Source organism: Leptonychotes weddellii, chromosome 7, assembly GCF_054177405.1.
Source record: "Leptonychotes weddellii isolate Sample4059 chromosome 7, ASM5417740v2, whole genome shotgun sequence".
Lineage (NCBI taxonomy): Eukaryota > Metazoa > Chordata > Mammalia > Carnivora > Phocidae > Leptonychotes > Leptonychotes weddellii.
Genome location: NC_138375.1, coordinates 125,967,416 through 125,993,015, shown reverse-complemented (window position 1 = coordinate 125,993,015; position 25,600 = coordinate 125,967,416). Strand labels below are relative to the sequence as shown.

Sequence of the window (25,600 nt, the reverse complement as noted above, 5' to 3'; positions counted from 1 at the left end):
GTTGGTTGAAAAAGGGAAAAAGAAAAATTCAAAAAAAAAAAGTTAAAAAAAAATTAACTGTGAAAGACTAAAGAATCATGGTAAAAAAGCCATGGATTCTATGTGCAGTATTCCCCTAGTGCTGGAGTTCTGCTGTTCTCATTGATGGGTAAACTTGGTCTTGGTGGCTGTTCTCACTGATCTTCTGGGGGAGGGGCCTGTTGCCCTGGTTCCTAAATGTCTTTGCCAGAGGCAGAATTGCCCCACCCTTGCCCGGTCCGGGCTAAGTAATCTGTTCGGGTTTCCTCTCGGGAGCTTTTGTTACCTGCCAGCTCTCCGTACAGCTTTGGAGGACGAGAGTGAAAATGGCCGCCTCCCAGTCTCTGCCCTGTAGGAGCCGAGAACTCGGGGCCCCGCTCCTCAGTGAGCCCCCAGAGAAAAGCCGCCAGTCACTCCCGTCTCCCCGGTCTCCGGCCACACTCCATGCTCACCCGGCCTGTGACCGCGCGTTTCTATCTCTGGCACCCGACCCCGTGTGGAGTATCCAAACCCAGCAGATCCCTGTGGTGCACTCCTGCGCGGCTCCTCCCGGGGGAGGAAGGTGAGTCTCCCCGGATCTGCCGCTTGTTAGGTCCCTGCTGGAGGAGCAGTGGCCCGACTGTGCCGCGGATTACGGTTTATGGCAACCCCGAGCTGAGAGCCCGCACCTCGGCTCCATCTCTGCAGCTGGCTTCCCTGCTCTGATACCGGGGAGCTTTGCCGCACTCAGGCACCCCCAGTCTTTCTGTGACCCTGAGGTTCCTGAGACCACGCTGTCCCGCGAGGGTTCCACACACCACTCCCACCCCCCCCTCCCCGGCATAGCCCCTGGAGCCACGTCCCTCAGCAGAGCCGACTTCTAAAAGTTCCGATTTTGTGCTCCGCGGCTCTATCACTTGCCAGAAGTGGCGGACGGAGGCCCCCTCCCGCACTGTCTATCCTCCCGAATATCGCCCTGGATTCACTTCTTCGCACGTCCTACCTTCCAGAAAGTGGTCGCTTTTCTGATGAGAGTTGTTGCTATTCTTTTTTTCGATCTCCTGTTGAGTTTGTAGGTGTTCAGAATGGTTTGATCCGTATCCAGCTGAATTCCTGAGACCAGACGAAATCCAGGTCTCCTCCTCCTCCGCCATCTTGCTCTGCCCCAGCTTTTGTCTTTCTTTGGTTTATTTTACTTAGTATAATGTGCTCCAGGTTCAACTGTGTTGTCACAGAAAATGCAAGATTTCCTTCCTTTTATTTATTTATTTATTTATTTTTAAGATTTTATGTATTTATTTGAGAGAGAGAGTTCGTGAGAGCTGGGGGGAGGGGAGGCAGAGGGAGAGGAAGAGAGGGAGAAGCAGACTCCCTGCTGAACAGGGAGCCCGACGATTTGACAACTTGGGGCTCAGTCCCAGGACCCAGAGATCATGACCTGAGCTGAAGGCAGACACTTAACTGACTGAGCCACCCAGGCGCCCCAGGATTTCCTTCCTTTTGAAGGCTAATATTTCACTGGCTGTATGTATGTATGTGTGTATATATATATATCACATTTTCTTTATCCATTCATTTGTTGATGGGCACTTACCATGTTTACATACTTTGACTACTCTAAATAAGGCTGCACTGATTTTATTTCCTTTCAGTATACCCAGAAATAGGATTGCTCAATCAAATGGAAGTTCTGTTTTTGATTTTCTGAGGAATCATGATACTGTTTTCCATTCATTGTACCAATTTATATTCTGACCAATGAGTAACATGAGTTGCCTTTTTTCTACATCCTTGCTAACACTTGTTATTTTTGGATTTTTTGATACTAGTCATCCCAATAAGTGTGAGGTAATACATCATTGTGGTTTTGATTTGCTTTTCGCTAACAGTTAGTCATGTTGAGCGTCTCTTCATATACCTGTTGCCATTTTTGTGTCTTTTTTGAAGAAATGTTTATCCATGTTTTTTGCCTATTTTCTAATCCAGTTATTTGGTTTTTACATATTTTGAATATTAACCCCTTCTCAGATACAGGCTTTGCAAATATTTTCTCCCACTGCATATATTGCTTTTACATTTTGTTCATTGTTTTCTTTGCTGTGCAGAAACATTTTAGTTTGGGGGCGCCTGGGTGGCTCAGTCAGTTAAGCAGCTGCCTTCAGCTCAGGTCATGATCCCAGGGTCCTGGGATCGAGTCCCACATCGGGCTCCCGGCTCAGCGGGGAGCCTGCTTCTCCCTCTCACTCTGCCCCTCCCCCCACACCCCCTGCTTGTACTCTCTCTCAAATAAATAAATAATCTTAAAAAAAAGAAACATTTTAGTTTGATCTAGTTCTGCTTGCTTATTTTTTGATTTGTTGCCTGTACTTTTAGTGTCAAATCAAAAATAAAAAAAAAATCACTGCCAAAACTAATACTTTGGGCAAGTTTCTGGCAGTTCTGGATATTCATTTTCTTATGCAAAATAAAGGGTTTGATTATATAAAATTGTAATTCCTCTGGTTTCTTTGGCATTCTTAAATAGGGATGGTAATATATAATTACATTTAGGTTCATTAAGTACTTACTAGAAGAAATATGAACCATATCTGATAATTAGATTATTGACAATTTGAAATTATTTAGCATCCTTTGAAATATGTAATGTGTTTTTCAAAGTTAGGATTCTTGTACATAGATATTTCAGAAGAACCATTTTGGAACTCATTCTACATGGAACCTGCTGATATTAGAAAATGCTTCAAATTCATAAGGATCAGGGTGTGGATGTTGGTTAGAGGTCAACTACAAAGTATGGGAGCTTTTCATTAGAAACGAGGCATTTTACCATATTAGGGTTTTTTTTAACTTAAAGTTATTAAATCATTTCCGTGTTGTTTGGGTTGTATAATTTAAAAATCAGAAGTTTTTAAAACCATTGTTTAAAATAATCCATTCTGTATATTATTTAACTCGATTGTGGAAATGTTTTCAATGTGTCCATACACCAAACCATCATGTTGTACACTTAAATATTTTCCAGTTTTGTCAATTATACTTCAGTAGAGCTGAAAATAAAGTAACGTAAGTAATCCATTCTTCCACAAAACAGAATAATGGCCCTGAGATTTTTTTTTCCACCGAAAGGTTGGAAGACCCATTAAGACGTAAATTGGTATGATGACTTGGAGGTGAATTCTTTTTTTGTAAAAATGATATGTGGTGTGGAAAGATAACAGACTTTTGGAAAGATTATAAATAGGATACTAACTCTACTTCTGTGTTTTTGACGTAGGAAAATTTGAAACAAAATAGGTATCTTGTCACTAGGCTCTAATGTTAGCTCCATATGTAACTTTGAATATGATCTTGCCTATCTATTATTTTAAGTAAAGATTAGTCATATCCTTCTGGGAAACAATTGGGTAGCGATGCTTTTTTAAAAGCCATATATAAATCCCTTTAACAAATGATACTAAATGTCAGAATCTTCCAATTGTTTTTACACAATTTCTGTAAGGAACTTTAGTGGATGCTTTATACAAATGAGATACAGCTTGTATACTCAATTATGACATAAATAAAATACGTAGGCTTCATTTGATACTTTGGTAATTTTGGTTATCTTCGGGTTACAGCATTAGCTACAGTACAAATTAACGTAAAAATTTTTATCGGCTTATGTTAGTAATCCACAGTGGAAAGGTCCAGATGTATTCAGTGGCATAATGGGTTGTAACATTTTCTGGGTGGCTAATATACTGGTGATCCACTTATATGCATGTGTTTTGTACTTGTGTTAAAATGCTGGCTGTTTTTCACTTTCTTCATGTGTGATATATTAAAAGTTAACTGGGGGCCAAAGGATTTAAAAAAATATTAAAGTGAGGTATAACCTTGAAAAAGAAAGTGGTAAATTGGTATAATTATACATGCATTGAGATGAAATGACATTTTGAGGTTCTATACCCTTAAATGTGGAAACTAGTCCATTCAGGCTAGATAATATGATTAACCTTGCCTAAACACAGAACCATTTCAAAACTAGTAGTTTCACAAATAATGCAATCTATGTTAAGAAAATAAAAAAGAAGAAGAAGATAGCAGGAGGGGAAGAATGAAGGGGGGAAATCGGAGGGGGAGATGAACCATGAGAGACGATGGACTCTGAAAAACAAACTGAGGGTTCTAGAGGGAGGATGGGTTAGCCTGGTGATGGGTATTAAAAGGGCACGTTCTGCATGGAGCACTGGGTGTTATACGCAAACAATGAATCATGGAACACTACATCAAAAACTAATGATGATGTATGGTGATTAACATAACAATAAAAAATTAAAAAGAAAACTAGTAGTTTCAAAAAGAACTTGTTCTGCTGTGTTTGATTGGATATGTAATTCATTGAACTGTGATCTGGAAAGATCATAGGTGTTTGAAATAAAGCCAGACTGTGACTTCTTTCTCTGCCACTTCCTACCTGTGAGATCCTTAGCAAATTTCTGGCCTTACACATAAAATAAAAATAAATAATGCTCGCCACTTATGGATCTGTGGGATGGAAGAGTGCTGGCTAAGAAATATCATTGTTCATCTTAATGTGTGTTATAAGCCTCAGTAGTTACCCCTCAAAACCCAATACCTCTATATGTTGGCTAACTGAACATAATAATAAAAAAAAAAAAAGAGAGAGAAAAAAGAAAAAAAAACCCGATACCTCTAAAATACCATTCTATTTCATTGTTTTGAATACTGGGCTTTATTATAAGTGCAATTAACTTTGTAATGGCATCACAAATGGATTTCTTTCACAGTATTTTGACATTGCAATTTATCCCGAATAGTTTTTCCGCCTAAATTTTGACAAGGCTGATTTAGCCTATTCACACATGGATCATGGCATGTTCTGTGTTTTGTTTGTTTGTTTGTTTTGTTTTGGTGGGGGCAGAATTTGGAATTATTTATTTTAGTGAACTTACCACATTGTGCAACCATCATTATAAATCAGTTTTAGAACATTCTCACCATCAATAACAGTGCTAATGCATATTCCCCATTAATCCCCATTCTCATACCCTCTCCCTAGACAATCACTAACCTACTTTCCGTCTTGATAACCTTGCCTCTGTGTTAAAATGTATTGAACAAGTCACGGTTGTCTGGGTGGGTGACTACCCTGCCCATTCCAGTGGATGTCACCAAAACAATAGCTTGACTGACATGGGCTTTTGTATCCTATTGAGTTTCACATATTTTCTTTTGGTGTTTGTTTTCACCAACAGTCGAGAATTTCTTGGCCCTACAACTCTTTTAAAAAAAATGTCTTTTGCGGAGGTATATGCCATCTGCTGATGGAAGGGTTTTGATCACTAACTTCAAAATATGGTTCTATCTGGGTGTATAAAAAACAAAGTGAGAAATTGGGACACTCCTCTCTGTTTTTTAAAAATTCATTAATTTTTTAAATAGTTTGTAGATAAACATCCTATAATTTTGAATAGTTTGTAGAGAAACATTCTGTAAAGTTTACATTTCAAAAAGGCGATCACTCTGCAGTGGGACTCTTCTCTGTCTCCCTGCCTCCCACTCCTTCTCCTGGGAAGCAGGAGCTGTTAATAGTTCCTTGACTTGCTTCCCATACATATTCTAGAAGCAGTTGTCTATGAATTCAATCAGAAAGGCACTTCTACCTTAACTTAGCCAGCCTCTTGCTTTGCTTAGGCCTCACTCTAGTCTTTGATATATTATTCTTAAATTGTTTTTTTTTTTAAAGTGATTTTCTTATATGCCTCATGGAATTCTATCAGTTATTTTTCTTTCTGTTTCTAAGGCATACTCAGCTCCTGCATAGTTTTTAAGTAAACTGCTTTTCAGCGGTTTGTGTTTGGTCTTTCATGCTTATCAGATTAGTGTGTGTTATGCTTTTTTATTTCTTGTATCTTATAAATTGGTGTAGAGGAATAAATCTATTGCCCTAAGCCAGACTCTAAGGGCACTCCTGTGTCTATCCATTGGTAGTATAGACTCTTAACTGCAGAATTCATACCCAGTCTGTGTTGCTGGCTTACTGGGCTAGCTTCTTTTTTTCTGAGATCTAATCTGCTTGCCTAGGGCCCTGTGATGGGCTAAATGTCTGTACACCCCCAGATTCTCATGCAGAAGCCCTCACTCTCAAGGTGAGGGTATTAGGAAGTGGGGCCTTTGAGAGGCAGTTAGGTTTAGATGAGGTCACGAGAGTGGGATCCTCATGAAGAAATCATTACCCTTATAAGAACAGACCAGAGAGCCTGTTCTTTTTCCTCTGCCATGTGAGGATACAAGAAGGTAGAAGGCCATTTGCAAACCAGGAGGGGTGTTGGCTGGCCTTCCGAGCCTCCAGAACTGTGAGAAATAAATGTTTTTTGCTGTGTAAGTCACCCAGGCTATGGTATTTTGTCAAAGCATGCACACCGTCTAAGACAACCTGTCTACTAGAGCCTCTTACCTGAGGGACTAGACCTTACCTTAGTATTTCAGTGAATCTTCCTACCTCCGTGCTTTTCCCATTGAACTCGTCTGGAGTGGACTGAGTTTGCAGAGGCTGGTGGAAGGTTATCATTAAGATAAGTGACTTCCTTCTAGAGGACAGTCCCGTGTGATAAAAGTGATCTCTCACGTTGGCCCAGGCCCTATCTTGTCCAGGCCCTCTCTCCTTTCCACCCACCTCCACTGTGGTTCATCATGTCTTTGGGATGAGGCTATAGGACGTAGACAGTCATGTGAATTTCGTATGGTTACCAGGTAGATTTCTGACACGATCTGACACAGCTTTAGTTTAAGTGAATTTACTAGGGCCTTGCATTGTTTCTGTGGTGTACATGCATCTCCACTACCTGCCAGACAAATGATTGCAAGCTTTGTGCTGTGAGGTGATTGCTTGTTGGCATATCAGTCATCTTTTAGGAGAGCAGGGGAATCCAGAGAAGCTGATGCAGTTGGAGCTAGGCAGTGTACAGGGATGGCAGGGGCTGTGGATGCCAGGACATGACCCTAATCATCTGGCTTTCCAAAAAATGTAGGTCTCCAGGTACCACCCAGGGAGATTCTGGATCAATGGGGCTGAGCTAAAGCCCAGACAAGATGTACTTTTTAGAACTCCTTAGGGGGTGACACAGTCATACAGCTAGTGGGGAATCACAGCCCCAGAGGGCAAGAGATGACGTTTCTGCCGTTGGCTCTGATCAAGGATATGAGACATTTGAGAAAGATCTTTCTTAAAAGAAAACAGAATACAATCATCTGGGGTAAATATGACTTTTTAATGTTCTATGTAAAAAAGAACGTAAAGGACCAAATGGTCCCCCTCAGTCTCCCCACTTTCTCTACCACCTAATCAAGGGAACCAACTCAGACTAGAAAATACTGTTCAATATTTGTGGATTTATCATGTATTTTACAACATGGCATATAGACTGTAGCACTTTTCATTTCTGTAGGGAACAGGGTGATATAAAAGTGAGAATTACACATGCTTCTGCAACGATAGATCAGACAGCACCACAAACCTTTTTTTTTTTTTTTAAGCGATTCTGATGCTTTTTTGGCACACAGTTTTCAGACATTAACTGTCTTGATATACTAGGTTAAGTTGTCACAACCATCTGAGTAGAAGTTTTGTGAAATGAATTTAGCTAATTTTATGAAAACTGTGAAATGTTTTTGGAACGCTGTCATCACCGGCTCCTGATAAATACAACAATAGAATCACCAGCCACTTCTCAAAGCTTTGATACTAGGTGCCCTGTCTGGTTTCTCAACTCATGGACTTTTTTTTTCCTCCCTCTGGGTCAAGTGAGAGTCATTCATTTGACTCATGTTTTGACAGCCCCATTCCATACATCCTTCTCATCACTATCCTGCTTTTAGAGGTTGTTTTCTTTCTATTTATAAATGTTTATAAACATTTGTTAGGGGCGCCTGGGTGGCTCAGTGGGTTAAGCATCGACTCTTGATTTCGGCTCAGGTTGTGATCTCGGGGTTGTGAGATCGAGCCCTGAGTCCAGCTCTGCGATCACCGGGGAGACTACTTAAGGTTCTCTCTCTCTCCCTCTTCCTCTGCCCCTCCCCCCTCAAAAATAAATAAATAAAATAAATAAATAAATATGTTTGTTAGATGTTCTAAGATTTTCTGTTATGTACTCATGAAATGCTTTCTTTAATCGATTGTTTACTTTATCCTCCATGAGCATTAAGGCGCTTTACTTTTTTAAAAATGTGCTCTCTTACAAGCTTGCAGATTTCATACCTGTAAAAACTCTTGAGTGGTGCACAGACTCTTAGAGTGTCCAGGGTACTACGCTGGTGAGAGACACTTGGTAGGCAAGGGTTAAGGCAAATTTATTGCTTTAGTTTTAACAGTGATAGTTTTGGGGGGTTTTCTATTCAATACGGAATCTTGCATCTGGGAAACTGAGCAAATGGAGTGAGAATGGAGAAGGCACGAACATGCTTTACAGAGTGAGTTTGTTTAACAAGGATTTACGGTCTTGGAAGAGATAATGAAATACAACTCGTGGTCCTTGAACTCAGCAAACTTATGAGTTGGACGAGGCGAGAAGCATACAACAGCACAGCAGAAGGTGCCCATTGGAACATAGGACTCTATAAGAGATGGCGAAAACAGAACATCACCCCACAAAGGAAAGCAGAAAGGTGCTGTGGGGTCCTGTGAAGTCCCAGCAGGATCAGGGAGGGGTTCATACAAGAGATGGGAATGAAGCTGGGCTTTGAAATGCGGGAATTTGCTAGATGAGAGGAAAAAATAGAAAAAAATAAATGCCATGGGGGTGTTGGGCAAAATAGGGACCTGGCTGGGAACAGCTGGGTGAAAGGCTAATGCAAAGGAACTATTGGAGTTAAAATTAGGGATGTGTTACGACTTTTATGAGACATGTAACAGAAACTCTGGTCAAAGAAAAAATAAAGTGGTAAGGATTATTGGATCAGACAGTGTAAAACTCCAGGTAGAGGATTCAGTTTAGAAAGAGCTTATGAGGATCTGAAGGTGGGACCAGGACCTGGTTTCTCTCTTGTTGTTTCTTGACCCTGGGTCCCCAGGGTTTATTCTGTTTCCAGGTTACAAGCCTTATAACTTTCATCCAGGAGATGAGGCACCTCTGTAGTCAGTTCCGTAGAAGAGAAAAAAAAGTCTTCCTCCCAGAAGCTCCAGTAAGCATCTCCAAATGGCTTACCCAGCTATCTTTGAATGCACAACTGTGGGTTGAGAGGAGGAGATGTGTTGAATGGTTTCTGCTCAGTTTCATTCCTAGAGCTGGCTTTGCCACACCCACCTGAACTGCTGGAAATGGAAAAGTGAGTTTATCAAGGGAAAATTAGAGTACTGTTGGTGGAAGAAAGGAAGTATAGATGGTGAAAAGGCAACCTCTAGACATCCTGCATAGTTAAATATATTGGTCCAGATGTATAATGTAGGGACTGAGGAAACTCAGATGGTTTTCAGTAGAAACATGAAGCATGACTCAGTACAAAGAGTAATGGAAAAGCATGGCATTCAAATAACCTACCACCTAGGCTTTATACTGGTAGATATTTTTACCAGTGGAAACTCTTGCATGTGTACATGGAGACATGTATGGTAATATTCATAGTAGTACTATTCACAGTAGCAAATTTGAAAACCATCTAAATGGGAATAAGTATAAGAGGAGATGAGTAATTTGTTGTGTATTCACAAAATAATACCATAGGCAAAATGAATAACCTGTAGCAAAATCCAATGACATGGATAAATCTTAGTAAGAAATTATTCAATGAAAAAATGGATTCCCAAAGATTATAAACATGATCACCTTTTTGTAAATTTAAAAACAACTAAGTTTTTAAAATAGGTAGTTTTTAAGAATAATGCCAGTGCAATAAAATTATACACAAAGGGATGAGACAGAAAATAAACAAAGAAGGTAAATAGGTAATGTAAATGGCTGTGTCACATGGTTAGAGGAAAAATATCAGTGTGAGATAATAGAGTTTGCTGGAGGGGGAATGTTGGTATGTTATTTAATAGGTAATGCTCATCACTGTCTTCTCTTAGAAAGTGGCATTTAACCAGAGAATGGATGGAAGTAAAGGAGGGAGTCATGTGGGTGATAAGGGATGAAAACTCTCCTGTGCACAGGGAGTAGTAAATGCAAATGCCGTAGTTAATGCAGTGGGAGTGTGCTTGGTGTGTCCCAACAACTTCAGAGAAGCCAGTATGGTGGAAGCGCGGTGGGAATGGGGAAACATGCTAGGATGTAAAGTCAGAAGGGCAGAGGAGGTTCAGATCATGTAGGGCTATCAAAGCCATTATAAGATCTGGTTATTAACATCCATTAGGTAGGAATCCATTGGAAGGTTTTGAGAAGATGAGTGATACAGTATTTTTAAAAGGGTTACTATGGCTTCTTTGTAAAGAAAAAATGGGAAGGCCAAGCTTGGAATCAGGGAGATCAGAGATCAGTTAAAAGGGTTTGAAGTCGGCGTCTAGGTGGCTCAGTTGTTAAGTGTTTGCCTTCGGCTCAGGTCATGGTCCCAGGGTCCTGGGATGGAGCCTCACGTCGGGATCCCTGCTCGGCGGGAAGCCTGCTTCTCCCTCTCCCACTCCCCCTGCTTGTGTTCCCTCTCTCACTATGTCTCTGTCTGTCAAATAAATAAAATCTTTAAAAAAAAAAAAAAAAGGCTTTGAAGTCATCCAAGAGAAGAGTGATGGTTCCTTGGGAAAGCATGATTGTTCTAGTTATCTGTTACTTTGGAACAAATTACCCCAAACTTAGTGGCTTATGAAAAACAGCCAGTTTATAATATGTCACATTTCTGTGGGTCAGGCATGTAAGCAGGACCTTCAGCTGGCCACTTCTGCTTCATGAGGAGTAAGCAAGGATCATGTAGAGGTATTTGGCTGGCAGCTTCTATGGAGGATCCAAGATCACTTCCAATGCATGCTCGATGCCTCAAAGGAGGATCAAGAAGTCTGGGATCAATGAATCCCTCTCTCCCTCCACGTAGTTTCAGAACTTCCCTTTCCAGTATGTTATTCAGACTACTTACATAGCAGATTACAGCTCCAAGAACAAGTATCTTAAAGAGACCAAAAGCGGTAGCTGCCAGCGTCTTCAGGCCTGGATCTAGAAAGTGGGGCAGCATCACTTCTGTCCTATTCTAAGTGACTAAGTTGCCACGGAACCCACCAGAATTACAGTGTAGGGGATTTAAACTTTATCTCTTGGTGGGTGGACTCTCCAAGAATTTGTGGCCATATATAACCTGCCATAGTACAAGAGGTGTGGACTGTGGGAAGTGGCTAAATTCTAGTTAAGTGTTCAGTGTGTGGCCTCTAGGTTTGGCTAATAGATTAGATGCGCCTTTGAAAGAAAAAGAAAAATCAAGGTTGGCACCATGACCTTTTATCTAGACACCTGGAGGGATGGAGTTGCCATTTACCGAAATAGGGAAAACTGGAAAGCAAATGCAGAGGTTCCATTTTGCACATGGTAAATTTGAGTTGCCAGGTAGACACCCAAGTGGACATATCAAGTAGGTTGTCAGATACATGACTCTGGAGTTCAGGAGAAAGGGCTGAGCAGAGGCTTTTTGCATATAGATGGTATTTAAATTAATGGGACTGGATGAGCTTCATTTAGGGAGGAGAGTAGGTGGAGAAGAGAAATCTAATTACTGAGCCTAAGGGAAGTTTAAATATTAGCAATTACTGAAATGAGGAGGACCTAGCAAAGAAGCCAAGAAAGAATGGGTCATGAAGTCATGAAGAACCAAGGGAAAATGATGTCTAAGTAGCCTAGTAAAACTTTTTGAAGGACGAGGAATGATCAAATTGGTTACACACTGCTGATTATGTAGGTGAGGACTGAAACTTGAATATTACCTTGGAGCCTAGAATCCCTTGGTGAACCTTACAGGAGCCATTTGTTTGAGTCATAGGAAGCAAAACCTATTAGAGTGGCCCCAAGAAGAAAACGTGAGGGAAGCAAGTAGAGAAAGCTAACATGGGCAAAATCCATAATCCATTTTCTTGTTTTCCTCTTGTCTGCCAGAATGAAATGCCTCCATTCTCAATCTTGGCCTCTGTGTCTGAATGGAGGTGAATGGAGGGTACCGGGCATTTGTGTAAACTTAGGGGCACTTTTTAAAGCTAATGTCTGTGACATGAAGTCTGCGACTTAAGGAATGTTGGCTAGAATGGTTTTGGCCATTGAATATGTCTCTCTTTGTCTCCCTTGCACACTGCTAAATATCCAGAAGCTTTCTCCACTTTGAGTTTAAATGCTTATTTGGAAATATTTTCTTACTATTGTGTCAAAATGGCAAGAGGAATAAATTCTAATTTCAAATCTATGAGGGAAAAAATGGAATTTGAAAGCCTTTGGGCTTACACTTCCCAGCTAGCCATAGCTCACACCATTATATGCTGTCTTATTATTATTTCCTTCTTTGTCTCTGAAGGCATTGGTATTTGAGCTGTTGATTTCACTGTGGCAAGGCTACAACCTTCTCTTAGACTAATTTGGTAAAAGTTTAGTAGCACAGTGAGCTTGGAGAACATCAACCCCACAGGTAGGAACTCACTGGATTGGAGGAACTCTCTACTACTCCCTGGATGATATTGACGGCCATGATGTTAATCATGGTACCATCACCTCTGCAACATCACTGCAAAAGAAGTTATTCTCAATTCACATACATCCCTTTGTTTTTAAGCTGAAAACAGCAGAACTTAGAGAAGTATATACAGGATTCAAGAAAAAAAAAGTGTTACCTGATTTTCAAAATATATTTATGTTTACGTTAAACCTATAGGTAAATAATGGGAGGAGAAATCCTGAAACTATTTTTTTTAAATAAAATGTTAGGTTCTCTCTTCTCTGTCTGTTAAGCTAAAAAAGATAATTTTCCATTCAATTTATTTTCATTTTGGTATTATTTCACCCAGGGAAGTACAGTTAGGAATCTAAGGCTATTTATACTTAATATCCTCAAATTTGTAATTTCTGTGAAACTAAGTAGTTCATACATCAAAAGGTATGCTGAAACCATACTGCAAAGCATGTGGTCTATTTTCTCTTTTTCAAGTAATTATAAACATGGGCTTAACATTGTAGGATTGTTTAGTTTGAAAAATTCAGAAAGGACTCTTTGGATTTTAGACAATTGATTAGTAATCCAGAGCATAGGGAAAACATGACACAGACTTTGATTTAGTCAACCTTGAGATGTTCCAAATTCAGGATTTCTTCAGTTTTGAAATCTCTCCAAAGCCCCTAAGGTCTTCGCATTCTGTAGAGTGGAATCCAACATGTGATGCTCTCTATCGCCATCTCTGTCTACTCAGTGGTACTGCAGTTGTACCGCAACCACATTTGCTAATAGAAAACATTTACTTTTCTGGCCAAGTGGCTGTATATTGACACAAAATTAAGAGAATTTATGGAAGGCATGGAGACGAGAGAAGTTTTGTTTTGTTTTATTATTCTACTTTTTCTCATTCTAGCCTTGTAAGTCACAACAGATAGACAGACTGGGCGTCCTAACTTTTGCCGCGTACGAGTATTCAACCTGTCTTCTTTTTTAAAACTCTGATAGGAACTCTTCTCATGGAAAACTAGTAGTTTTGATATAAGTTAGACCTTTTGAAAATAACTTTTTTTTTCCTGTGTGTAAAAGCACCATAGATTCATTGTCAAAAGTTTAGCTAAGAGACTGAAATGTAAAGAAGAAAGTAAAATATGGTATACCTCAAGAGATAACTGCAGGTTTGGTTCCAGACCACCCCAATGAAGCAAGTCAAATGAGTTTTTTGGTTTCCCAGTACATATAAAAGTTATGCTTACACTGTATCTATTAAGTATCTGTAATGGATCATACTAAATCTATTAAGTGTGCAGTAGTATGTCTAAATATACAATGTGGATACCTTAATTAAAAAATACTTTATTGCTGAAAAATGCTAACCATCACCTGAGCTGTTAGCAAGTCACAATCACTGATCACCATAACAAATACAATAATAATCAAAACATGTAAAATATTGTATTACCAACATGTGACCCAGAGGCACAAAGTAAGCACCATTGGAAAAATGGCACTTGCTGCACACAGGGTTGCTCCAAACCTTCAATCTGTAAAAAACACGAGATCTGCAAAGTGCAGTAAAGTGAAGTGTAATGAAACGAGGTACGCCTTGAAACACAATTCAAGGGCAAAAACTGATGCTTTCAAATAGAAGTCCTTGAATTCCCCCAATAGTCATTTCTTCCATGGAACCAGTCTTAACTGTTAAAGTTGTTGTTGCGGCAAAGGAAACTTGTTAGTTTTATCAGTTCTCAGATTTTGGAATTCGGTGTACTTCTTTCACGAAGTATATCTTTTCAGATTAAAGCACAATGATATTCGTAACTATTTTGAACTTGGATATATATCATGAGAACCGATATTTTACTGTTTTTTATAAATGAAGAATCCAGCACAGTTAGGAAAATGTGAAAGCACTTCACTCAAGAAACATTTATTGAGCACCTACAATATGCCAGATACTATTTGTAGATGCTGTGAGTAAAAGATCTTGAACTCCTTATTCTTTGAGAAGCGAGTAAAGTCATGGAGTTAGGAATGTGGTGAGATTATAAGCATTAATTGTTATTTCATCCTTAATAAACTTGTTCCCAAACCACTTTTAAAAAGCAACAGAGTTATCCATAACACTTGCTATTTTGTGCTTGTGCATTAACAAAGCTAAATTTAGTACTCAAAATGTCTGCAGCTGTGGAGAAAGGATGCTTTTTGTTTTATTTTGTTTTTTTCCAGTAAATACTGCCATGTCAATTGAATAAATAGACTGGAAATAATAAAAAATTTTGAAACCACCTATGATTAAAAAAATCAATGTTAGTATCATTCTAGCTCTAAAAATGAAAGACAAAACTCTGTAACTTTTTAGAAAAAAATAGAATATCTTCATACCTTTGTAGTAAGCAAAGAATTTTTAAAGAGATACAGATAATTATAACTGTAATGGGAGACTATCAATAGATTGGGCTAAGTGAAATTGAGCTACTGTTTATTTAAAAAATCACAAAGAGAGGGAAAGGACAAAACACAGGCAAAGAGGAGAAATGTAATATGTATATTTGAGAAGGGACTAATTTCCAGAATATACAGCTAGTTCCAACAAATCAGTAGGAAAAAAAAAAGACAGCACTGTGGGGAAAAAAAAAAAAAAAACAAACACAAATGATGTGAATGTCCATTTTACCAGAGTTTATCTAAAAGACAAAAAAATGGGGTGCCTGGGTAGCTCAGTCAAAGTGTCTGCCTTTGGCTCAGTTCATGATCCCAGGATCCTGGGATGGAACCCTGCATTGGGCTCCTTGCTCAGTGGAGAGTCTGCTTCTCCCAGTCCCTCTGCCCCTCCCCCCTGCTCCTGCTTGCTCTCTCTCTGTCTCTCTCAAATAAATAAATAAAATCTTTAAAAAAATTTTAAAAAAAGACCAAAAAACAAAAGCTACCCAGTTTCATTAGTCAAAGAGAAGTGCGAATTAAACCTACTTTGTGATATTTCTAAGCATGCAGCACAATGATTAAAATGAAAAAAAAAAAAAACACAATATGGGATGTTGGTGAGCACATGAAACAACTGGAACTCTCATATTATTGGTAGAAGAATAAATTGGTACGACTGCTTTGAAAACTGTGTCTGGAATCTACTAAAGCTGAACATAATATATACATTAAAATAGAGAAATTCCATTTCTAGGGATATACCAAAAGGAACTTGTTCATATATTTACTGAAAGACATGTAAAATAATGTTATAGCAGGAGTATTTAAAATAGTCCCAGAGTAGCAGTAACCCAATTACACATCAGTAATAAAATGGACAAGGGTGATAAAATCATATGATGAAATACTACATAGCAGAGAGAATGAAGTTTATGCAACAGTATGGATTACTCTTGTGAATTCATAACATTTCACTTCCTGTGTTGAACAGAAGAAGCCTGACATGAAAGATGATTCATTTATAAAAAACTGAAAAGAGATGAAATGAATCTATGGAATTAGAAATAAGAATAGGGACGCCTGGGTGGCTCAGTCGGTTAAGCATCTGCCTTCGTCGGCCCAGGTCATGATCCCAGGGTCCTGGGATGGAGCCCCACATTGGGCTCCTCACTCAGCAGGGAGCCTCTCTCTCTGCTTGTGCACTATGCTCGTGCATGTGCTCTCTTTCTGACAAATAACAAATAAAATCTTAAAATGAAAGAAGAATAATGATTATTTTTTTCTGGGGAGCTAGTAAATGAGGGATGGGTAAGGGGCACTTCTGAGTGCTGTTCGTAGCATTTCTTGAGCTATGTGCTGATGTTGTTAAGTGTGTTCTCTATGAATTCCAAATGCTGTGTGAGGTCTGCTGTATGTATGATACACTACAATGAAATGTAATCCTAAAGATTAAATAAATATAGGGGAAAATATTTGAAGCTATGAAATGGCTTGGGATTGACTCCTCCAAGACAAAAAGCTTAACATTTTTTTTTATGAAAAAATCACTTCTGATAGTAAGAAAATGCCCACCCATCTCTACGACCCTTGGCCAGTTACTATCCTAAACTGAACTATTATTTTGTTCTTGTATTTTTGCCTGGAAAAATCAGAAACTTCTTCCTGAATTTAAAAAACAGTAACTGTAGCTGGATATTGATTTTTTTTTTTTTCCTACCTTCGAACTTGTACTGAAATACTGGCTTTTCTTAGGTTTTGAATCTTCTAGCTCTTGGACCAGAGGCTCTGCCATTGGCACTCCTGGTTCTCAGGCCTTTGGACCAGCAATGGAACAACCCTGTTGGACTTTCTGACCACAGATCTCGGGACTTATTGACTTCCATCACCTCCTATGCCAATCCCTTATAATCTGTCTCTTGATTTCTCTCTTTCTATGCATCCATTTGTTCTGTTGACTAATACAGAAACCATTTTTTTTAAAGACTTTATTTAGTTTGACAGAGAGAGAGAGAGAGCAGCAGAGGGAGAGGGAGAGAAGCAGGCTCCCCGCTGAGCAGGGAGCCCGATGTGGGACTCAGTCCCAGGACTCTGAGATCATGACCTGAGCTGAAGGCAGACGCTTAACCAACTGAGCCACTCAGGTGCCCCCAGAAAGCATTTTTTAAAAGATTTGGTTTTCTCATGCTGACAGATTCTTTTTTTAAATTTTTTTAAGCATGGGTGAATTCCAGGAAATGGTTCAGAATGGGTGAATAATTTCATATCTTTGAGGGGTCACACTAATATGATTCATGTATAACTATATATATAGCAATGTATACAGACAAGAGCAATATGTGTTCCAAGAATGTACTTTGAAATTTTAACAAAGAAATCCAAACCAGCACATTTTTATATTTTCATCTCAAATGTCCTGTTTAAAGCCCTGCAGTGTTCATATGGGGAAGGTAGTAGCATATGAAATCTCAGTAAGCAGAGGCTGTAAACTCTAAAAAATGTAGAAGCTCGAGAGGCACTGTTTGGTTGAGCACTAGAGGGTGACTTTAGCCCATCCGTCCTCCTCACGGACGGTAACTTGGTTAGCACGTGAGTTCAGTTTTGGGGAAATACAGTAAGAGCAAAGAAATAACACCAATTCAAGCTAATTGTTATTTGTGTGGGTTTCTTCTTTTTTGAAACACTAACATCCTCCTGAGATTTTGGGGAAACACCATTTCATGATTATCGCTTCCTGGGATTTTTGCAAATCTTGCACACGTCAGTGCAACATTAAAGAACACACAGATGTTTGCTTTGGTTAGGTAATGTTTGCTGTGCCTTCTGCCTCTGTTAACAATACTGAACTTCTCTTACGCGAGGCAAAGAAGGACACAAGGGGGAACGGCGAGCCATAAAGTGCAAAGTATCAGCTCTCATTTATTGACCAATGACCATGTGGCAGGCACAATGCTGAGAGCTGTATTTCTATTCTTCTTATTTAATTTTCCAGCAATCAGAGATAGAGATGCTATTATTATACTAATTCTTAGAAATGTAGAAACTTCAGGAGTTACTAACTTACAGAAGTTCCCACTATTGGAAAGTGGCTGGGATGTAACTTAAACCCAGTTCTTTTGGAATCTGGAGACCAAACTCTTTTTTATTTTTTAAAGAATTATTTATTTATTTATATATTTGAGGGCGGGTGAGGGCCAGAGGCAGAGAGAGAGAGAATCTCAAGAGGACTCCCCACTGAGCACAGAGTCCCACGTGGGACTCAATCTTACAACCCTGAGATCATGACCTGAGCTGAAGGCAGACGCTTAACCGACTGAGCCACCCGGGCGCCCCTGGAGACCAAACTCTCCATTGGTAGGCTAATTTGTAAATGAAGAAGAGAAGAATAAGGGGAAAGGGGGAAGATAGGATAAGAAGAGAATGAGAAACTTAATTGTAAAATATTTCATTATAAAAGATAGGTCTTCCATTATAAAATATTTGGTAAAATAACAGAAAATTTGAAAGTGAAAAGTCAGCAAGACACCCACACCCAGTTTTTATGCTGTGCATCCATTCGTTTGCTCATGGTGCTGTGATATATGTACTTTAGTTATCTTATTTTCTCACTAAACATTATGCATTCAGGATTCTCTGAGGTGCTATAAATCTTTGTAAACAATTTAATGTTGTATAATACCACATTAAGAAAATGAGCCATAATTTAATTAACTGTATTTCCATCTGGGGACATTCGGTTTTTTGCTATGATATATAATACAAATATGAACATCAGTATTCATAGACCTTTTTCCCAATTTGGGATTTATCACCTACCTCTGAATATCCATTTTGTAGGAAACTTTTTAAATAGTTGGTTCTCAACAGAATATTTATTTTAGAGATGGTGTATCATAGTAAGCCTTTTCAGCCTGATGTTGTAACTTTCCTTGCGATAAATTGTGTATCATTTTTAATTTAAGTGTAATTAATGTACAACATTATATTAGCTTCAGGCGTACAACAGAATGATTCCATATTTGTATATGTTGCTAACTGATCACTGCAGTAAGTCTAATTAACATCCATCACCATATAGAGTTGAAGAATTTTTTTCTTGTGATGAGAACTTTCAGGATCTACTCTCTCGGCAACTTTTAAATATGCAATACAGTATTATTAACTATTGCCACTGTGGGGTATAGGATTGATTTTTAAGATAAAGCACTTCAATGTTATTTTTCATAAAATCTTAGAATACTGTTGAGCTTCTTTTCTACAACTACAATACCTGTTTGTTTTGTTTTTTTAATTCTTCCTTAGCCTTCCCAAGTAAGCCTTTTAGCAATACAGATCAGAAATATTCAAATGGAGATTACTTTTTCCACATAGCTAGCCTGTGTTCATCAACTTTTTTAAAGATTTATTTGTTTGACAGAGAGAGAGAGCACAAGTGGGGGGATCAGCAGAGGGAAAGGGAGAAGCAGACTCCCCTCCGAGCAGGGAGCCCAATGTGGGACTTGATCCCATGATCCTGAGATCATCCTTAACCAACTGAGCCACCCAGATGTCCCTGTTCATCAACTTTTTATTTCAAGTCATCCCTTATCACCTTTGGGCTACGTAGGCTTCCATGATAGTATTTATTCCTTTAAATCCCAAGCTGGGCCTGGTTGTTAGAATCATTTATTGACATCAGTCTTTCTGAGTCCAGAGAGATTGCCACTGCTTTATTTGGAGAGGTGGAGGGTGGGGAGGAGGTGCCTTATACCTCTTTAAACTGAGAGAAAGGACTTCAACTTTCTTGGGAAAAAGACTGTTCACTGAAATTGTGTCTTAGCCGATGAAATTCTGGTCATAGCTTGGCATGCTGAATTTGCATGTATTTTGTCAAAATTAATTCTACATGAAATATTGGAAGAGGATTATTTTTCTACTTTTATGTCTTTGTTTTAAACTGTAGGCAGCCCTTGAATTTGAATATGATTAATGTCAGTAAGTAATTTAAAGGTTTAATGTGCTGACCTACTCCAACTGCAGATCATCACATACAATTATGTAATTGGCTGCACACAACAGTAGTGTGAGACAAAGAACCTGCTCAAAAATATCTTGAATACCATTAAGAGAAGATGTAAATATCGTAATAATTATGTGTATACCTGGACCTATGAAGTGCTTTTATTTTTAATCAATTCTCATAGGCAACCTCAGGAGCTAGAGACCACTTTTAGCCTTGTTTTATGGATGGGAAAACTGAAGCATATATGAAAAAGTAAATAGGGCGCCTCCATGGCTCAGATGGTTAAGCGTCTGTCTTCGGCTCAGGTCATGATCCCAGGGTCCTGGGATCGAGTCCCACATCGGGCTCCCTGCTCCTTGGGAGCCTGCTTCTCCCTCTGCTTCTCTCTCTGTCTGTCTCTCATGAATAAATAAAATAAAATCTTTAAAAAAAAAAAAGAAAAGGTAAATAATGGTCCACAGGGGAGATGGACTTACTTTGACTTGAGGAGTAGGTTATTTGGCCGATTAGGGGGAGATATTCCAGGTGGGGTGTTCTGTGAAGGCTGATAGAATATCTGTGGACGTGCTTATTGGTGGATAATTGGGCAGAGAAGGGCTTAAGATGAACCATGGGTTTAATGACAGGTGGGAGGGAATTCTAAGAATGAAAACCGAGTAAACAAAAGTTGGTTTCAGAGTAGTATTTTTATGAGTCACGTAATTTTAATGGAATCAAGGGTTTATAGAGATAAACTTAAATTCAAAGAAATCCATCAGGAACTCATTGTGAGACAGTATGGGTTAGAGGTGTCTGGGGTTCACAGTGTTGTGCATTTTCTGCCAAAGAGAATTCACATTCCATTTAAAACGAAAAGAAAGAAGTTTTAAAACAACAGTAACAGGGGCGCCTGCTTGGTTCAGTCGGTTAGGCCTACGACTCTTGGTTTCAGCTCAGGTTATGATCTCAGGGTCCTTGGATCGAGCCCTGTGTCAGGCTCCGCACTCAGCACAGAGTCTGCTTGAGATTCTCTCTCTCCCTCTCCCTTTGCTTCTCCCCCTACCCCTCACTCATGCGCTGTCTCTCTAAAATAAATAAATTTTAAAAAACCCAACAATAATAACAAAACTATGCTCTTCAAACCTTGTTGGAGAAACATAGTTAAAAACATAGGGAAAGATTATGGAGGGCTTTAAAAAATAATCTGGATCGCTTCTCGGCCTTTTGGCTAAGATCAAGTGTAGTATCTGTTCTTATCAGTTTAAAAAATAATCTGGAATCTTCTATCAGTTAAAGAATTTTGTATTTTCTGAATGATTTTCTTTTTTCTTCCATAATGGAATAATTTTTGTAGGAATATGAAATTCAGAATGCTTATTTGCAGATAGTCTTTCAATAAAAATTAAAAAAAAAAATTGCCCAAAGAGTATGAGGTATCAGACTGCCTTAAATCTAGTTGCAAATTGATAGTGCAAAGACAAGGCAGCCTGCCAAGTCTATTTTGATTATTCTTTGCTGCATAACAAATCACTCCAAAACTTGGTGGCTTCAGACAGCACTGATCAATTCTTACCTGTCACGGTTTCGGTGGGTCTCAGCTAGAAGACTCAAACACTGGAGGTTGGGCGTATCTTCTCATTCATTCACAGGCCTGGTGGTGGCGCTTGCTATGGCTACTGGTTGGTAGGCCCACATGGGGCCTCTTCATGTAGCCTGGGATTCCTCACAACATAGTGGCTGGGTTCCAGGAGCGAGTGTCTCAAGATAGAAGGTGAACCAGTCTGAGGTCATTTGCTTTTTTATCATCTAGCCTCAGAAGTCACACAGCCCTGCTTCTTCTGCATATTATTGATTGAGGCAGGTGTAAAGGTCCACCCAGGTTTTAGGAGGAGGGAACATAGACCTCACCCCATTTCATTGGAGGACTGCCATCACATTTTAATAGAAAGTGTATGGGAAGGGGTGTGTGTGTGTGTGTGTGTGTGTTTGTGTGTGTGTGTGTGTCTGCCATTGCAGAAAATGCAATCTGCCATTCCATCTGAGGGTTCTAAAAATTACCAGAGCCTGCCTGGCAAACGAGGTAGGAAGCAATGAGTCACATTCACATTTGTCTCCTGGAGGTATTTTATGAAAATGACAAGGGTTAGGGCAACTCATAAGGGGAGACTTTATTCTGTCTCTTTTTAGCATCTGCATTTTGGTGAGTATTTGTACTGAGAAACTGGAAATTTTCTCTGTGGACTTTTACTGGAAACAGATCTAAAAATAAAACAACGGGGTCCAGGATAGAATAACTGTGTCAAGAATGGCATTGCAGTTGTTTCTAAATCTCATGAGATTTGGTCATGCTGTTCTGCCAAGGCTAAGATGAGTTGCCTGGCACAAAGAATACCCTGGACGTTGGTAGATGCTTCGGAACTCTGTTGTTGGTTGTTTGAATGGGAACCGCCTCCTCAGTGCTGGGCACCCTGACCCTAGGCTCTCCACTAGTTGCCAGCGTTCGGCCAGGTTCTCAGACATACTGCCGAAGCAGCTGGAATCACATCGGCATCTGGCCCAGGAGGTCCCAGCTATGCATAGGGAGTCGTTGGAAGTTTCAGAGGTTGTCTTGACTCTTTTTTATTGGCCCCGTGTAACACATCCAGTGTCTGTTGTGGGTCAGGCATTGTTTGCTACAACGCAAGTGCCGAGATATACAAGGTCTTCCCTGTTGGGGAGCATATCTAAAGGAAAGAAGGCATGCAAAGAGGCCATCTCGCTACAGGATATGAAGTGCCCTGACCCAAGGACAGAGACAGCGAGGTCTTCTAGGCAGAGGGGAAAGCACTTGAATAGAGACAAAATGCCCCAAGGAACTCATTAGAAACTATAGGACAAAGTGGGGTGTGATGGAAGTTGAGGTTAGCGGAAGTAAGTAGCATCCAGGACATAGAGAAAGACTTTATTCTTGAGGGGCATCGCCTGAACTACATACAAACAACACCTTTTTTGAGTTCTGATTTGGAGTCTGCGTCTCAAGAGGACTCCCCAGTGAGCCCAGACAGGAAGGATCTTTGAGGTCATGAAGTAGCCGTACAATTCTAATTAAACACAGGGTAGTAAGTTGGGCTGTGAAACGTGTCATTGTTGATTAATAGACAGAAAACTTAATTGCTAAAATTTTTTCTTGCTCTTATTCTTGAATTTTAAAAAGTATTTTATGAACGCTATTTGGGATTTGCTTTACTACATTGATACTGCTTTTCTATTCAACATGCAGTGTCTAATTTGATGCTCAAGCAATTTTTTTTTAGACAGGCACAGAATAAATTATCTGCATTTTATAATGGAGTAAAATGTATTTTGGAAGAGTCATGAATAGCCCATGATCAAAATTTAGCAATTTATACAACCAGGAGTAATAGTTCTGACTTCTGACTTCAAATCACATGTTTAAAAGAAGGTAGTTTCTTCCAAAATAGCGGCCATCTGTGTTCATTAAGAGCCTACTTTTCAGGGGTGCCTGAGTGGCTCAGTTGGTTAAGTGTGCCTTCAGCTCAGGTCATGATCCCGGGGTCCTGGGACGAGCCCAACATCAGGCTCCCTGCTCAGTGGGGAGCCTGCTTCTCGCTCTGCCCCCCACCCACTCGTGCTGTCTCCCCCTCTCTCAAATAAATAAATACAATCTAAAAAAAAAAAATCCTACTTTTTAGAAGGTCCTCTGAAAGCTACTTTCATGTTATCTTATTTAATCTCTCTGGTGATCCTGTGGTAGAGAAACTAAGATTCAGAGACCCGAGGTCATTTCCATCATTATCAGGACAGAGTGGGGCTGATACATGTCTCATTGGAATCCAAGTCCCTGGACTTCGCCCCTCACCAGATTGGCCCCCCTGTTGTCCTCAGTCTCTCAAAAGTATAAAATAAAACAGCAATGTATTTTACCCTTCCCCCATGGGAAATGAAAGGTTCAATTGTTAAAACAGTTTAAAAATCAATGGACTTCAAAATGCTAAATAAGAACAAGACAGACATGTCAATTTTACTTCTGGGGTTGAGGGAAATACATTTTCTTCTTGAAGTGAGCCTAATTTTTTACTAGTCAAATTTTAAGTCAATAAAGTGAGCAGCGTACATCCCTACACAATAGTGTAAGAAAATTTTGCTGATTTGAGAGAATGAAGGAAGATGGTTTTTCTGTTTGGTTAAAAATAAAGCCTAATTTGTGTTTGTCTCCCCTATTGTTTACATTCCATTAAGAATGTCAGCTATAGTATTCAGTGCATCAAGGTAGTGTTTCCAGCTGAGCTTATGTGTTTCAGGGACTTGTTAACACTTTACCTTCTGTTCTGGGATCCCTATTATCTTGGAGTTTACTCTCTATGTAGAGAAATAAAATACAAAAATAGATTTTAAATTGATGTGTGCAAATCATCATAAATGTAATATGTGTAACAGCTCTCAATCTGGGATTAAGATATCCATCCTTCATTCTCCCCTTTTTCTTTCTTTTTAAAAAATCATAGGAGAAAAGTCCCAGTAAACTTCCTTGATTAGAATCTTGACTCTACCATGTTCTAGCAATGTGACCTTAAATTACTTAGCCTCTCTGGGCTTCAGTTTTATCTTCAGCAAAACAGGGATAATAAGAAAACCCACTTTAGGGGCGCCTGGGTGGCTCAGTCGTTAAGCGTCTGCCTTCAGCTCAGGTCATGATCCCAGGGTCCTGGGATCGAGTCCCACATCAGGCTCCCTGCCCAGCAGGAAGCCTGTTTCTCCCACTCCCCCTGCTTGTGTTCCTGCTCTCGCTATCTCGGTCTCTGTCAAATAAATAAATAAAATCTTAAAAAAAAAAAAAACCCACTTTATATGGTTATTATAAGGATTAAATGAGTAAGCTTTTATTTTAATAAAGAATAAAAATTAAGCTCATTAGCCTGATTTTTAAGGCTTTTTTACTATCTAATTTAAAGACACTTTATGAAATGTATCATCTGCCTTAAAAAAAAAAAACCTGTGTTCCATTTAACCTGGAACAAGGCTAATTTTCTGAGTGTTTCTTACTGGCTGCTACTTGAACACCTTTTGCAAAAGCCACTGTCTTTAACAAGAACTTCTACCTACTTTCCCCTTATTAGAATCTAACAGTATTTGATGTAACCTAGCCCAGCCCAAGGATAGTACTCATAAATTTTCAAGGTATAGAAATGTCCAACCCAATGCGGGCTTTGTTGCCATTTCCCACAGGCTTAATCTGAGTGTGGATTTAGGGCAGTGATCTTTAGACTAACTTGTCAGAAGGCCACAACCCAAAAGGGATTGGCTCAGAATTTGCCTGCCAAGTAAGTAGCTTAGAACTGAGAACAGTTTTGCCTTCTTTTTCTATTGAAAATCATTTCTGTGATTCACAGTTGATTTATTTAAATTTTTTTTATCTAGAATCCTCAGGTAGTATTTTTTTTTTTTAATTTATTTATTTGAGAGAGAGAGAATGAGAGAGAGCACATGAGAGGGGGGAGGGTCAGAGGGAGAAGCAGACTCCCTGCCGAGGAGGGAGCCCGATGCGGGACTCGATCCAGGGACTCCAGGATCATGACTTGAGCCGAAGGCAGTCGCCCA

At 39.4% G+C, this 25,600-nt stretch overlaps 1 protein-coding gene and 1 pseudogene across 1 annotated transcript in view; both read left to right on the top strand.

The window, feature by feature from the left end:
- Window positions 1–25,600, top strand: part of PRR16 (proline rich 16) — a 161,012-nt gene that overhangs the window by 60,162 nt on the left and 75,250 nt on the right. The window lies entirely within an intron of this gene.
- On the top strand, window positions 21,211–21,325 carry LOC115937822 (U2 spliceosomal RNA; annotated as a pseudogene).